The sequence below is a fragment of the Canis lupus genome, chromosome 8 (assembly GCF_011100685.1).
Source record: "Canis lupus familiaris isolate Mischka breed German Shepherd chromosome 8, alternate assembly UU_Cfam_GSD_1.0, whole genome shotgun sequence".
NCBI lineage: Eukaryota > Metazoa > Chordata > Mammalia > Carnivora > Canidae > Canis > Canis lupus.
This window is the reverse complement of record NC_049229.1, coordinates 66,726,009-66,741,024: the sequence shown is the minus strand read 5'-3', so window position 1 is coordinate 66,741,024 and position 15,016 is coordinate 66,726,009. Positions and strand designations below refer to the sequence as shown.

The following is a 15,016-nucleotide window of genomic DNA, read 5'->3' as shown; positions in this document are numbered from 1 at the left end:
CCTTCCTTTCTCCAACAAATGCATGAATAAAACCCCAGTAGGTGTTTCTAACAGAACAGCTTAATGTGAGAGACCAGGAAACTGGAAGTTTACATAGACAAGTGACACTACCCAGAAAGAATAACCAGATAATATCCACAACAAGCAATTATGCTTGGGACTCTCAGAATAAGGGGTCGTGGTGGGGGCACCAGAGCTCAGCATCAAAAGGCTGTGAGATAGTCCTCAGACCTCACAAAGGGAGCACACCACCCGGATACAGGTCATATATCTAAGGAGCCGTGAAAAGGCTAATTCTGGAAGTGGGAAAAGAAGGTACAGAGTGGAGTGGCTCACTATTGCTTCCATGGAGGCAGGAGCCCAAGAACCTCAGCTCCTGGTCTGTTGCCACCACCAAAGAGCAGAGTACAGGAGGGTTTCTTTGGAGTTGCGAGCCAGTCAACAAGCCCCCCCCCCCCATAAGCATTTCCCTAGCTTCTACTCTGGGCTGGGTCCTCTGCTCAGAGGCACAATCCCTACTCCAGGTGACCATTTCATTGGTCTTTTTTTCTCTTTGAAGAAGTGAATATAAGAAATAATTTTTTTTTAGAAAAGTAAGTACACATTTCTTTCAACAGTGAAGAATTTGAGGTGTAGTGGGAAGCAGCGTGGTGTAATAAAGGGTCAGTTTGGGCATCAGTTATACCTGGTTTCTGATTCTATCTTTGCTCCTTGCTAGCTGTGTGACCCAATCAAATAAGGAGACTTCTCTGAGCTTCTGTCTCACCCATAAATGAGATATTTTATTACCTCCATGACACATTTTTTGGGGGGAGGACTACATGAGCTAATCTCTCAAGCTCAATGAATGACAGTGTTTTACATATTTTTTTGGCCCAAAAGACCAGGCAGCCAGGCCCACGATGGAATTTTAAATATTCGAGTTCAATTTGGAACAACTGACCTAGCTGTAAACATCTAGTGGATGATAGAAACACAAGCCTTCAGCCTCTGTTGGTATTGTGTGAAGCCCCCATGGACAATCAAGGAGCAAAGGGCATAAAAATGAAGCATAACCATCTCCATTCAGAGAACAATTGCTAATAGGTGTGTGTTTCCCCCTGAAAGGAGAAGATCAAAAGGAAAATACCAAAGCGCGTTTCCCAGACTGGCTGAGTTACACCTGCCTGGCTGACCCCACAGGGCCAAAGACTCTGAAGCAGAAATATTTCCTCTGATGCAGGAGTCGCAGGACTGTGAAGGTGTAGCTGCCTTCTGAGAGGCCCCCAGACGTCAAATTGCCAGATTTGACACATTGCATCCCAACAGAGAACCAGGTAGGCACTGTCTTTGATTCCCGAGATTGCTGAAGATAAAGTATCATCAAGGGCAATCGATAATTCTTGTCGACTAGAAGAGAATGGGAGGAGGCAACACAGATATTTTTATGGTTTACACATTAACCTTAAATCTATCACAAACCTGTCGCTTCAAGCTACCATATATACCGCAAGAAAAATAAAAAGCAGAGAAATGGAAGTAAAACAAACAGGTGTATGGAATCGCGCCTAGCAGTGGGGCAGCACCTGGACGTAGGTTATTTTAGGTAGTCCTTGCGATAATCCTGCAGGGCCCATACTAGTGACCTCGTTATCTAGAAGATGAAACAGAAATAGAAATGAAATATTTTCCTCAAAGTTGTCCCATCGATCTCTTGTACCAGGACTTGGATACAAGATGAAAACTCCAAAAAAAAAAAAAAAAAAAAAAACCTCCAGGTACATTTTGTTCTGGGCTTGTCGTGTAGAGAATGCAATGCATAACCCCATAAAAGTCCCTAAATTATTGGACCTCTTTTTGTTTTTTTTTTTCCCTTGGAAGGTGATGACTTCTAAGGGCATTGCCAGTTCCAGAAGCCTTCCCACGCACGTTGATCGCTGAAAATACAAGCAATCAAGAGAAATACAAAAAGCCAATGGCATGACCACTGCCGGTGTAACCAGCAAGCAAAGCTCTGCTAGCAAAAGCAAGTTTCATTTTTTTCCCCTTTCCTAAGTTATAGAAACCCTTGCATATGGTTGTCTTTATTTTAATGTGCATGAATAAAAGATATCCTTGTGAACTGATGTAGTCCGCAGGCTTTGAGATCAAACAGTTTTCTACTCCAGGTGAAACGTGGGAATGACAGATAATGTTGTCAATATGCTATATTTTTGTTAGGTTGAACAAACATGACCATAGCAATCATTTTCATCATATATATGTGTGTGCATTTGTATGTGTGTGTGTATGTATGTAGGTGGGGGGAGTATTTAAAGAATAAGATTTAAGGGTGGGAAATCAATAAATGCAGAATTTTCCATAAAACCTTCAGTGAGAAATATCCCTCCTTCTTGCTCATGTATATTAAAGTGAACAGAATTTGCTGACTTGCATAATGCAATCCAGAGTGATTACTGGAGGCATCTGAGGTGATTAAATAACCACAGCATTTGGAGGTACCTGGAAATAAATATCCTCATTCTGGAGCCCATGAGGAGTCCATAGGACATAATGGAGGCATTCTTTGGTATTGGAGGCTACAGCTCACTCTTTCTCTGCCGGAGAAGCAGCACAGATTTGTGGCTTGTGAACAATGGGTTATACTCTGTGTGTGGATAACATATGAAATGCAAAATGTATTTATATCTAACCAGGCAGCATGAGTGGGGCAGGAAGGATGGAAACTCTGGTGTCAGACAGATGCTGTACTTGAACTGAGTCTCAGCCTCGGGTAAATAATCCCTCTTTGAGGCTTAAATATACTCATCTATGCAATAGGGAGTAGTATTGCCACCAGAATGGCTGCTCTTAAATTTATAGCTATTGTTGGGGCACCTGGGTGGCTCAGATGGTTAAGCATCCAACTCTTGATTTTGTCTCAGGTCATGATCTCAAGGTCCTGGGATCTAGACCCACATCAGGCTCTGCACTGAGTGTGGAGCCTGCTTAAGATTTTCTCTCTTCCTCTGCCCATCCCCTTTCCCTCTCAATAAATAAATAAATAAACAAACAACAAACAAAGCTACTGTTAATAAGGTAGCATGATGATGATAGCAACTTGTCTTTTCCTGAGTGGCCATACTAGGGTGTCTACTGAATTCATTAATGATTTCCATCCTCACTACAACACCCTGTTAGCAATTATGTTGAGCTTGAAAGGGATATTCAGCACAAGGGTAACTACTGGATTTCATGGAATTTAAGGTCCAATCCATTGTAAGATGCATCATTACTTTATGTAGCAGGAAGAGAGAAAGATATCCTGGCAATTCTCATTGTCAGATGCCATCCGCTTTAAGAAACATTCCATTTCAGATGTTAAAATATTTCTTAAAACACTGCCTTAGGATCAATAAACCATGGTAAATTGTCTAAATCACACAGCAAGTCCCTGGCAAGACCAGAATAGGAGCATGGGACTATGACAACACAATGCCGGTTGCTGGTCCCAGCAGCTAGTACATGCCTGCACACTGAGGGGACAGGTATGTCCCTAGATACATTTTGTGTCTCATGGTGTATGAAATCCCAAACTATGTATTTCGTGTGTGTGCATGCACGCACATGTGTTTGCTCTGCAGGTCAGTTTCCATCTTGAGACCTTTCTAAAACAATCATTAAACAGGAAATCATATATTTATAATACACATTTTTGGCCAAAACAAATTCTGGAAATTCTTTAGGGGATGAAGAGTAGAGATAAAGCAAGCCATTTGCTGTTGATGATAATATTCCTAAAAAGATTATCTTTTTTCCAGCACCAAGATTATAAAGTGTATCCGTCTCAGTATCCCCGAGCTGAAAAAGCCAGACCAGCATCGTCTGTGTGAGGGAACCCTATTGTTTGACTGGTCAGGAGTGAGTTAGTATCTCTACTTTATAAAACATACATGGAAAAAAAAAACATACATGGAAAAAAAAATAAAACATACATGGAATAGCTGTGGGAAGAACAAAATACCAATTGATATTGGCCCAGCTCCCTTGAGGTATATTTTATATTTAATAGTTTATATTGGGACTCATTTGTTACATTGGAACGAAATTAAGGCAGACTTTGTAAAGCAGTAAAGTTGAGGTACAGCTTGACCAGTTAGAAAGACTGACAAGATTACACAGATGAGATAATTCATATTCTAAATTTATAATCTTTTTAAAATGTCTATTGTTGTCCTGCCTTAAATAATCACAGAGCCCTAATGGCATGGAAAGACCCCCCCATAGATGCTTATGTTAATCCCCTACTATTAAATCTGCGTCCACTTTAGGCATAATATTCCATACTCATTACCTGCACACTGTTGAGAGCTTCCATATGAGTCATCTTGGGGCCTCTAGAAACTTCTATGAAGTGCACAGTATTTGGCTCTTGTTTATGGATGGAGAAAGAAAGCCTTAGAGGAATCAGCAACTCCTTCCAACACCACATGGAAGGGAGTAGCTCAGAAACCCTGGAGAAGCACTTAATTACTTTTAGTCAAATTTCAGAGAATCAAGAATGTGGCCATTTTAGTTTTTTTTTTTTTTTCAAAATTACTCAAACACATCAATAACTATACTAAAAGGACCTCCACACACACAAGATATTGGGGGAGATGCTCTACAGTTTGTAAAATGCATTCAGTACTCATGGTTCCATTTGTCTTCCCCACCACGCTCGGAGGGAGGTGGAGTGGGGATTCCTCTCCCCCCGTCTCAAAACTGAGGCCCAGAAGGGGCAACTGACTTATCAGGAGGCATGAGAGCAAGAAACCAAACATCTCCATCGGTCCAGGCATCTTTGCTGCCCCCCATACACATACCTTCCCCTTCAGCTGTGAGAGCATTTACCAGAGCGTTTTACCAACTGGCTTTGCAAGGGATGAGAATAAGATTTCAGAAGGTTTGACCATCTCCATTTCACCTTAGTGGCCCCTGAGCCAAGAGAGAGATTTAGGAGATGGCTGAGAAGATGTTATCTCAAGGGGAGCGCATGCACTGAGGAGTCTAGGCAAAAGGAAGGGAAGAAGGGAGGGCTAACATGCCAGGAAAGCCACTCTGCATCAATACCCTTGATAGATATTGAATCGCTCAGTCCCTACTTTACCTGTGAGGTGGCTCTGTCCCTGGGAGGTTACACATCTGAACCAAACTCATGGCCAAGAAGGCTGAGCCAGTGCTTTTGGGTTGAAGCCACTTGCCTCTGGTTACTGCTGATTTCATTTAAGCTGTCAGAAAGAAGCTACTTCCCGGCCACACTGTTGGCATGTGGAAGGGAGATGAGACACTGTGTCTTGCTATCTTGCACTCCAGAGAGGCCTCACCAGGAAGGATTGGTCACCCCCTGTGCCACAGGAACTCTCCCACCTGGATCCAGGCCCCAGCTTTCTGGAGGACACCTTTTGAAATGTTTCAGTCTCTCTAGACTCTTGGCTACATCTGGGATAGAGAGGGGATTAGGAAAAGGCAAACTTCTGGATGTACTTAGCAAAGATAATTGGCAAGATCAGCCTCAGCCAGTGAGATGAATGTCAGCCTCTGCCTCCCCCATTATCAGAGCTTTTTGTCTATGAAAATAGCTTTTTCTCCATTTTTGTTTATTCTAAAAGATAGGCCCAACAAATAAAATGAGGAGCATAAATAAAGAAGAGAGAAGAACCAGGTCTTGCCCCAGTCACACTCAGGACCCAGCAGAAACAGCAACAGAGACAAATTTCCCCATTAGCCCACTCCAGGAGACCATGAGCCCCAGTGAAAACCACTTTTGGAATCTCAGCCCCAGCTTCCCTGAAATTCCAAACTAATGAGCCCAAGTGGATGTTCTGCAAAAGAAAAGAGGAGGCAGCAGACCCAATCTGGCAAATTAATTAGAATCTTGTCATGTCCGTCCATCTCTCTGCCTTTCTCTCCCTCACTTGCTCTTTCTTGAAACTCCCTAAAGTACAGACCTGGTTTCAGGAGTCCAAGACTCTGCAAGACACGATTTCCAGGAATCCCACACACTCAGCCTGGGCAGAGTTTCAACATCGGTGCCGTTCTCTCTTCATGGTGACCCAATGCTGGCTCTGATGTTGCCCTAATAGCAGTGGGACGTGGTTACGCTCTTGAGCACTGAGCCCAGAACATAAACATTCCACTTTGGTCATTTTAGTTCCACTATGAAACATTCATGTCCTGCTGTCTCCTTCCTGGTGAGTCAAAAAATTCTTTTGTTCTGTGGCATGGCCCCATTTGGCTTTGGCTTCTTCATCGCAGATGAGTGTGTCTTGCTCTAATCAAGGAGAAATAAAAATAAAACAGGCCTATAAACATAGTTACTCATTCTTTTTTCTTTTTCCTATTCTAAAAATTGTGAGGAATAAAATATGGAACATGAGCAAGAAGTAGAGAGAATATAACCAGGTCTCATGACCCAGTTCCTTTTAGTCTGGGGGTACATTTGTCCAGCCTTTCCCTACTGCATCAGGTTGTTTACTATTAATGAATGAGTTTATCTGTGTAAGTTGCAAGGTTCCATTGAAAAATTAAATATATTTTAAAATAGCAAAATACAGCATAGCATAATACAGTATAATATAGTATGATATAGTACAGTATAATATAATTTAGAATGGTATAATATAGTATAGTTTAGTAGACTAGAATAGAACAAAATATATAGAGACTGCTTGATGTGAAATTGGTGAAAATAAAGGAAAGTATAATGAAGGAAACCCCTGAACCACTGCCATTTCTGCCACATAGAGTTGAACACTGCATGTGACTGTTCTGATACTCACCCTTCTCATTTGTTGGGTGAATACAAATGAATTTGTATAAGTGAACTTGTTTACTGAGAGCATGGGCTTGGGAGGCATGTGAATCTCAGTCCAACAGCTATGTGACCAGGAGCAATGAGCTCCCCTGTCTGAGTCATTTCTTCACCCATGAAATGGGGATATAATCACCTATTTCCTAGATTAAGGTGAGAACTAAATGAGATTAGTTCATGATGACACACACTCAATAAGCGCTGTTACTATCTCTAGGTCTATGATGTTACAGATGATGCAACTGTGCTTGTAGTCTATAAATATATTGTATGCATACTTTTCCCTTTAACGTAACAAGAGCATTTCTCAGTGTCACTAAATAATCTTTGCAATAAGTGTTCTTAAAAATAATTCCAAGTTGCGCATAGACTTCCATGGACTTCCTTTCCTACAATATGTTCACCGGCCCCTGTGTGCAGTGATTCCTGATCTTTCCCTACCTGAAATAAAGGTGTGAGAGACATGTTCATGCATCCTCCTCTTTGATACAGATTTAGAAATGGATTCATGGGGTAGAGGTGGGATCTTTGTATTAGACAGTATGAGGAAAATAAAGTTAGTGATTTATATTGCCAATCCCCCCTCCTCCAATGTACTACATCTTTCTATTCCTATAGCAATGAGTGAAAGACTTCTTTCTCTTCAGAGCCCCTCCATTCACAGCTGTGGATTTAATTTGCTTTGATTCCAGAAACTGGTCCCTCTGGGGTTTCTGGGGTGACTGATTTTACCCAGTAATGACCAATCTCTTTGTTTAGCTTAACTGGCCACATTAATCAAAATAGTTGCTCTGGTTTCATAGCACTGACTGACTGAAATGACACTCCTCCTTCATCCACAACAATCAATGGTTCACAAGTCAAGTGCATGCAGGAGTTGGCATTGCCGAAAAAGACAGTCTGCTAAGAAAGGCAACTTTGAAGGGCTCTCCGTGACCCTGGGAATTCTCACATGACCCCTTGGCAGAGGCAAAACGTGGCAGAGCGAACACTGTGCACATCACACCCATTTCCCTCCTGGTCACGCAGGAAGACTAGAGTTCCCATCCTCCTTGCAACCAGATCACGGTCACGTTCCTGAACTCTTGCCAATGAGAGGTGAACAGATGGGATGCTCCTCCCACAGTCTGAGGAGGTGATGAAGGAGGATGCATTCTCCCCCTCTCTCTCCCTACCTCCCTCTCATCATCTCTCGCCCACTACACATACACATATACACACATAGAATTGAAGAACTGAAACTGAGATTTTGGGATTGGTCCATTACAGCTTCTGGAGTGACTTTACTCCACTGCTCACAGAGTGAGTAATTGACATATATCTGAAGTCTTTAGTGAAGAAATCACATCACACGGAGATATCTGGTCCTCAAGTCTGGGGAATCATTGTAGAGAAGCAGCAAAAAAGAAACAAAAGGATGTGGCCCAGATCCTATAAGCATCTTCTGAAACTGGCTGACTTGGACCTGCATGCACAGGCCCATCCACCTGCCGGACAGGACATGGATATGTGCTCGGTAAAGGAATGCACTACTCACAATCTCCCTGCATCTACGCGGTGGCCCCAGTGAAAGGACACCAGAAACCTGTCAAAACTATTCTGAAAAGCCATGTGGATTCCATCCTGACACTTTCCAAGTGGGACCACAGACGCCCAGCACAGGGGAGAGACTTTCCCCAAGTCACAGGCCGAGTGGTGCTGGGATGCAAGCCTTCACTCATCTCCAAATGTAAAGCTCAAAAATAGTAGTGTAGGAAAAACTCCACATCATCATCTGATTTGACAAGAATTTTATTTAGAAGGACTTGGTCAGAGGGTTCTATAATGATCGATTCAAATGCAGTGTGTGTACTGAGGCCCTTCACACTCATCTGCCCATTGATAGAAGCAGGGCATGTGTTGAGTTCCCTAGCTTCTGCCTAGGAGGGGAGGGGTGGAGAGGGAATGGCCTCTCCCCACTTCACATATGTGAGAGATGTGCCTATGGGCTAATCCAGTTGTTCTTCATGCCTGTCTGAGCTGTGTTTCATGGGGTTCACTCAGCAATGGCTACAATCATGGCTCATGGACTCAGCTGCTATGCTTGCTCTAAGCATCTCTGGGGCAACAGTCAGAAAGAGCTGTGGTGAACTGTGGCCACTATGAAAAAGCTGGGGGGACCACTGGTGCTCCAGCTTAATTGGGCAGGACCTTTTCCTGAACTTTCCTGCAAGGGAAGGTGGAACTGGCTTAAGACAGGCAAAGGAAGGTGCCCATGGTGGGTGAAGATAAAGCTCTTGTCTTCAAGGGACCAAGACTTTTAGCTGAAGAGTCAATATTTAAACATGAGGAAGAGCTAATCCCCAAGGAATGCTAGAAGGAATGTGGAAGGAATCCCATGGGCTAAACTTGATCTCTAAGGGATCTTTCTGCTGGAATATCCAGTAGATGCACTTAGATGTGCTTAGATGTTATCACAAGATTAACCATCACAGAACAGGCTATGGTTACAAAGAAAGAACCTAAATGCCCAACATTGGAGACTCGTTGAGCGAAGGAGGTTGATGCATCTGTTAGAGTGCTGCTGTCACAGTACTGCTGTCACAGGGGCTGCTGACACAGCTACACGCAGATACACCCTGATACATACCTGCAGATATATCCACCTACCACTGCACATGCTCCCTCTTACATTGCCACGTGCATAAACAACAAATCCATACCTACAGAGCACCAACTCCTGGGCAAAATTAACAGAGGAGTTACTCATATTTGATTATATTTGCAAAAGGGATCTCTTGAAAGTTGCATGAAAACTGGTTCTACTGGTTTCCCTTGGGAGGACTTCTGAGGAACTGAGGTCAGCCACGAGAGGAACGTATCATTTCAACAGTGCACATTTTCTTTTTTTATATATAATAAATTTATTTTTTATTGGTGTTCAATTTGCCAACATACAGAATAACACCCAGTGCTCATCCCATCAAGTGCCCCCCTCAGTGCCCACCACCCAGTCACCCCCACCCCCCGCCCTCCTCCCCTTCTACCACCCCTAGTTCATTTCCCAGAGTTAGGAGTCTTCCATGTTCTGTCTCCCTTTCTGATATTTCTCACTTATTTTTTCTCCTTTCCCCTTTATTCTCTTTCACTATTATTTATATTCCCCAAATGAATGAGACCATATAATGTTTGTCCTCCGACTGACTTATTTCACTCAGCATCATACCCTCCAGTTCCATCCACGTTGAAGCAAATGGTGGGTATTTGTCGTTTCTAATGGCTGAGTAATATTCCATTATATACATAAACCACATCTTCTTTATCCATCCATCTTTCGATGGACACTGAGGCTCCTTCCACAGTTTGGCTATTGTGGACATTGCTGCTATAAACATCGGGGTGCAGGTGTCCCAGCATTTCATTGCATCTGTATCTTTGGGGTAAATCTCCAGCAGCAGTGCACATTTTCTAATTGAAATCCAAATTTTACAGCGTGATGCATTGCTATTTTCAAACAATATCATCAAAAACATTGGGTGGGGGGTGGAAAGAAAAAGGTCATCAAACAAATACAAACTGAAGCCAGCTGCAGGCTTACACTACTGAGATTAGAGTTCCCCCTCCATGACTGGCTTACCCTGTTACCTCTGCTCAGCTCCGTTTGCTCCTCTGTAAAATGGGCATGCTAATGAGTCAGTGGTGACCAACAGCTAGATTTGTGTGCAGGAAGTGTGGTCAAGGACCCAGCACCTATTGGCGTTGGTGACAGAGAAGGTGAAGGTTGCAGTGCCCACTGCTGCTGCTGCTGCTGCTGCTGCAGGAGGGGAGGGAAGACGAATTGCAAGCATGGAAGGAGCTACATGTCTGAGTACATTCTTGGGAGGTGGGACACCAGCTCCACCAACAATTTGAAGTTAGGCCCATGCATTAGAAGTTTCCTGTCCTGGAAAATGTTGCTAATGACATTCACTTAGAGGTTGCTCTAGGTGCCACTGAGATCCTGTATCTTTAGGAGTTCAGGACCCAGTGGGTGCGTAGCCACGGTCCTTTATGCCTCTTCTCACCTGACCTCACATCTCTACAGGTAACATGTCTTGATTCTGGGGATACAAAGGGAAACAATATTAGAACTGTTCCTCGGTGGGCCAGACCAGCTCCAGAGAGTTTTCCTTCCCTGGAGATAATTAGGCAAGTGAAGAGGAATATGGAAGCAGCAGTTCTCAAACCTAAGCCTGCATTGTCATTGTCTGGAGGGCTCATTGAAGCACAGGCTATTGGGCCTGTCCCCAGAGCTTCTGTTTTGGTCCACCAGGAGAGGGCCCAAGAATTTACATTGCTAACAAGCTGATGATGGCACTGCTCCTGGGAACGTACTTTGAGAACCACTGATGTAGGAGACCTGGCTGTAAAAGACAATATGTCCATAAATGGCTGTAGGATCTCTGCCAAACTACCTCTTCCTCTCTTGTTTAAAAGTTATATATTAAGTTATATATCACATATATCAGATGTATTGTTTTGTTTTGTTTTAAATTATATCAACAAAAGTCATGTAGAGGGGTCAGAATTAATTCTGGGATGTGAGACAATGGGAGGGGGGAGGTAGGCTCTGGCTTCCCCATCCTGCTGAACTGGGGAAGAACTGCTTCTCTCCATTTGACCTAGTGGACTGATGTACGCAATCGTCAAATGTTTGTGTTCCCCAAAAACATATATGTTGAAATTCTAATGCCCACTGGGAAGTATTAGGACCAGGGGCCTTTGGGGGTGATTAGGTCATGAGGGATCAGTGCCTTACAAAAGAGACCCCTCAGAGCCCCCTCCCCTTTCTGGTAAGATGACAAAAAGCCTGAGACCAGAAGAGGGTCCCCAATCAACCTTGCTGGTCCCCAATCTCAGTTTTCAGGCTCCAATACTGTGAGAAATACATTTCTGTGGCTTGTAAGCCACCCAGTCTGTCGTATTTTTGTTATGGCAACCCAAGGAGACTAAAATAAGGTAAGGATTGTTTTGAAGGAAGAGTTCTTCTTTTCAAAGATGAAAACAAATGCACAAACCAAAACACTTTGGAAACTGTTGGTTCAGATCATGACCGAGGTGACGTGTGACTTTCAAAGCACATGACTCAGCCTCTAAAAGCGTGGATATCCATCTTGCTACTTTCCTTAAGAAAAGAAAGAAAGAAAGAAAGAAAGAAAGAAAGAAAGAAAGAAAGAAAGAAAGAAAGAAAGAAAGAGAGTGCCTGCCTTCGGCTCAGGGCATTATCCTGGAGACCCAGGATCGAGTCCCACATCGGGCTCCCTGTGAGGAGGCTGCTTCTCCCTCTGCCTGCATCTATGCCTCTCTCTCTCTCTCTCTGTATTTCTCATGAATAAGTAAATGAAATCTTTAAAAAAAATAAAAATAATTTTAATTTTTTTTAAAAGATTTTATTTACTTATTTATTTGAGAGAGAAACAGAGAGCATGGGTGGGGGAAGAGGCAGAGGGAGAAGTAGATTCCCCATTGAGCAGGAAGCGGGATGTGGGGATCGATCCCATGACCCTGGGATCACAATCTGAGCCAAAGTCAGATGCTTAACCAGCTGAGCCACCCAGACATCCCAACTATCTTACTGTTTTCAAAAAGAAGTCCAAGAACTGGGATACCATTGACTCATGAGGGGCCTGAGGGACCTAGATCAGACAGGTGACAGGCATCCAGTGCTTTTGGATGGACTGGCTTCACAGATGTCAATGAGGCAGTCACACAGGGCTCCCTGCACTGGGACAGCCCCAGATTTGACTAACGCTCTGCTCGCTATCTCGAGATTCTTAACAAGCTACCTTTGACCTTGTGTTTGTGAGGAAAGCCCAACGGGCACCGGACCATATGATGTGCAGAGGAGAAGCAGGCACTATGGGAGCCCACCCTTCCCTGCTATTCAATTAGCACAGAGTGTTCACAACGCGGGCAGATCCACCCTGCACGGGAGTTCAGAGAGACTCAAAGTAGCACAAGGTTGTTCCTTCATGACTAAAGAGGAAGGTGAGGGGCCCTCACAACCCAAGGGGCTATGTTTTCCATGCCAACCAGAACTTGCCTCAAATGCAGAAAGAAGGCAGTGGTGTTCTAAGAAACACCAACTGCCAAGGAGCCCTACTAAGGCCTTTCTTACTCACGGCTCTTCCCAGTGCCAGCCAACTACCCACACTGCAAACAAGGACGCACAAGGAAAGAAGACAGAGCATCCTATAGTGCCCTCTGCTTTCTATCTTTCTGTACTCATCAGGGCACTGAAGGTAGAGAAGTTGGTAGAGTGTGCATGTATCAAGGGGCGAAGTAAACAGATGTGTTTGTTTTATGCAGTGTTTGCACCACTGTTCTGGGAAGAACAAAACACACACACACGTAGGAGCAGCAAAATACAAATGGTGTGATTTTTGATGATTCTACGTAAGAGTTAAATGTGACACATTTAAAAATGGGCACTGTACAATAGAAAGATGAACAGGAAAACCGATGCTAGCAAAATTTGAAAAGTTCGACTTCTATTCACTTAAAATGACAACAAACTAAAAACCACTCTGCCAAGTCAGGAAAGATTCTCCTGAAGGAAAGATTCTCCTTTTGGCCTTATAGGTTAAGGGCTTTGATGACACATTTTCCTGCTTTTTGGGTAAGGGGACCTACGGTTTTATTTTGCCGTAGGACCTGCAGATTATAGAGTTGGTCTTGCCTCTGGGTCTGTGCACCGTCAGAGATAAGGAAGCAAAGGAAGAGGTCTTTACTTTTCAGTCCCCAAATTCTCCCTCAGGAAGTCAGGTCAATTTTCCAGCATGGTTCCAGATTTCTAGAGAGCAGCTTTGGAGAGGAAAGGGGAGGAATGAGCCTATTGCTGGAATTATTAAGTACTCATTCCGCTAGTAAGTAGGAACTAGAACTGTGGTATTATGAACTATAAGTAGCATCATCAAGTACAGTTGTGCAGGTTATGTACTGCACAACTCAAATGCATCATGAATATTCTCACCCCTGGAATTAAACATCCACGTAGCTGTACATGCTGGCCTTGGAAGTTGGCATATCTGAGTGGACTCCTGAGTGCTGGCCTGCCCATCAAATCCCTTTCCACTGCTTGCCATTCTCTTTGAGGTTAGAAGACTGGTTCTGATGTTCCCTGTCCAACACCCTGGTCCCATGCCAGAGCTGTTCCATCTCTTACCCGCAGATTGATCGATCGGGTTCCTGCTTTACTCTTCATGTGCTCTCCAAATGAACAACTTGGAACCAGCCTCCCATGTCATCTAGTAACTCCCACCACCAGATCTGTCCCCTGCCCACCAGTGTAATAACCTAAGAGATGGACTCTGTCTTCACCAAGACCTTGGTTCCTCTGTAGCTTAGTCTTTGTCACCCACAGGAGAACTTCACTTTCAGAATCTTTCCTGGTAAAGCCCTATGCCTTGAACACAGCCTACTGTCCTCTGCTTCTTGCCTCTCCCTTCCTTAGGGTCCATCCAGCCTCAACCCTTGAGCCAGCAAGATTCTCTTACATACCTGTCTGCCTTAATCAAGGACCCCTGGCATGAACATCCCTAGTTCCCAGAATTCCATTCCTATCCTTGAGAAGTTCCAACCTCTTGGATCTCTGACCAAGCCAGTATTCATGCCTCCTGATTCTTCTGGATTTTATGGTTTATGGGCTTGTGGGCAGTTATGTAAATCTCACATTTCTCAGTGAGAGTGAGTCAAACTTCGTTGTGCATCAGATTCACCTGTGGAGTTGTTAAAAAGGTTCATGCTTAGGATACTCCTTGTCAGAGTTTTACCCAGGGGGGACAACATAAGGTGACAATAAGACACATCAACTATGGCATCATAAGGACTGAGTCTGACTTCATCCTGGGTCTGCCACTCCTGATCTGTATGATCTTAGGGGATATACTTGTTCTCTTTCAGACTCTGTTTCCTCATATAAAATGGGAATGAGAGTGATAGCATGTATCTTTCTGGATGGGCGGGAAAATAAAATGAGTTGATAAATGTAAATGAGTAGAATATGGCCTGACACATGGTGAGTGTTCAGTGAAATGTAATTTTATTTTTTTTGTTACTATCATCCACAGGATTGCAGACTTTTCTTTGGCTTCCACTTTGGTTTTTAGTACCTGGTGATGCTTCGTCAAGAACTGCTTTACCTTGCTCTTGGCCAAGCACACTCAGCCCCGACCCTGGCTCACCTGG

General features: G+C 43.6%; 2 long non-coding RNA genes across 2 annotated transcripts; one reads left to right on the top strand and one right to left on the bottom strand.

The window, feature by feature from the left end:
* The first annotated feature begins 314 nt into the window (after positions 1-314).
* On the top strand, positions 315-2,035 carry LOC119873025. Its single transcript, XR_005362955.1, has 3 exons — positions 315-593; positions 1,108-1,316; positions 1,861-2,035. It is a non-coding gene; the product is annotated as an uncharacterized LOC119873025 (long non-coding RNA).
* On the bottom strand, positions 945-14,563 carry LOC111097244. Its single transcript, XR_005362956.1, has 3 exons — positions 14,330-14,563; positions 5,949-6,271; positions 945-1,389 (listed from the first exon to the last, which is right to left on the bottom strand). It is a non-coding gene; the product is annotated as an uncharacterized LOC111097244 (long non-coding RNA).
* Positions 14,564-15,016: the final 453 nt, after the last annotated feature.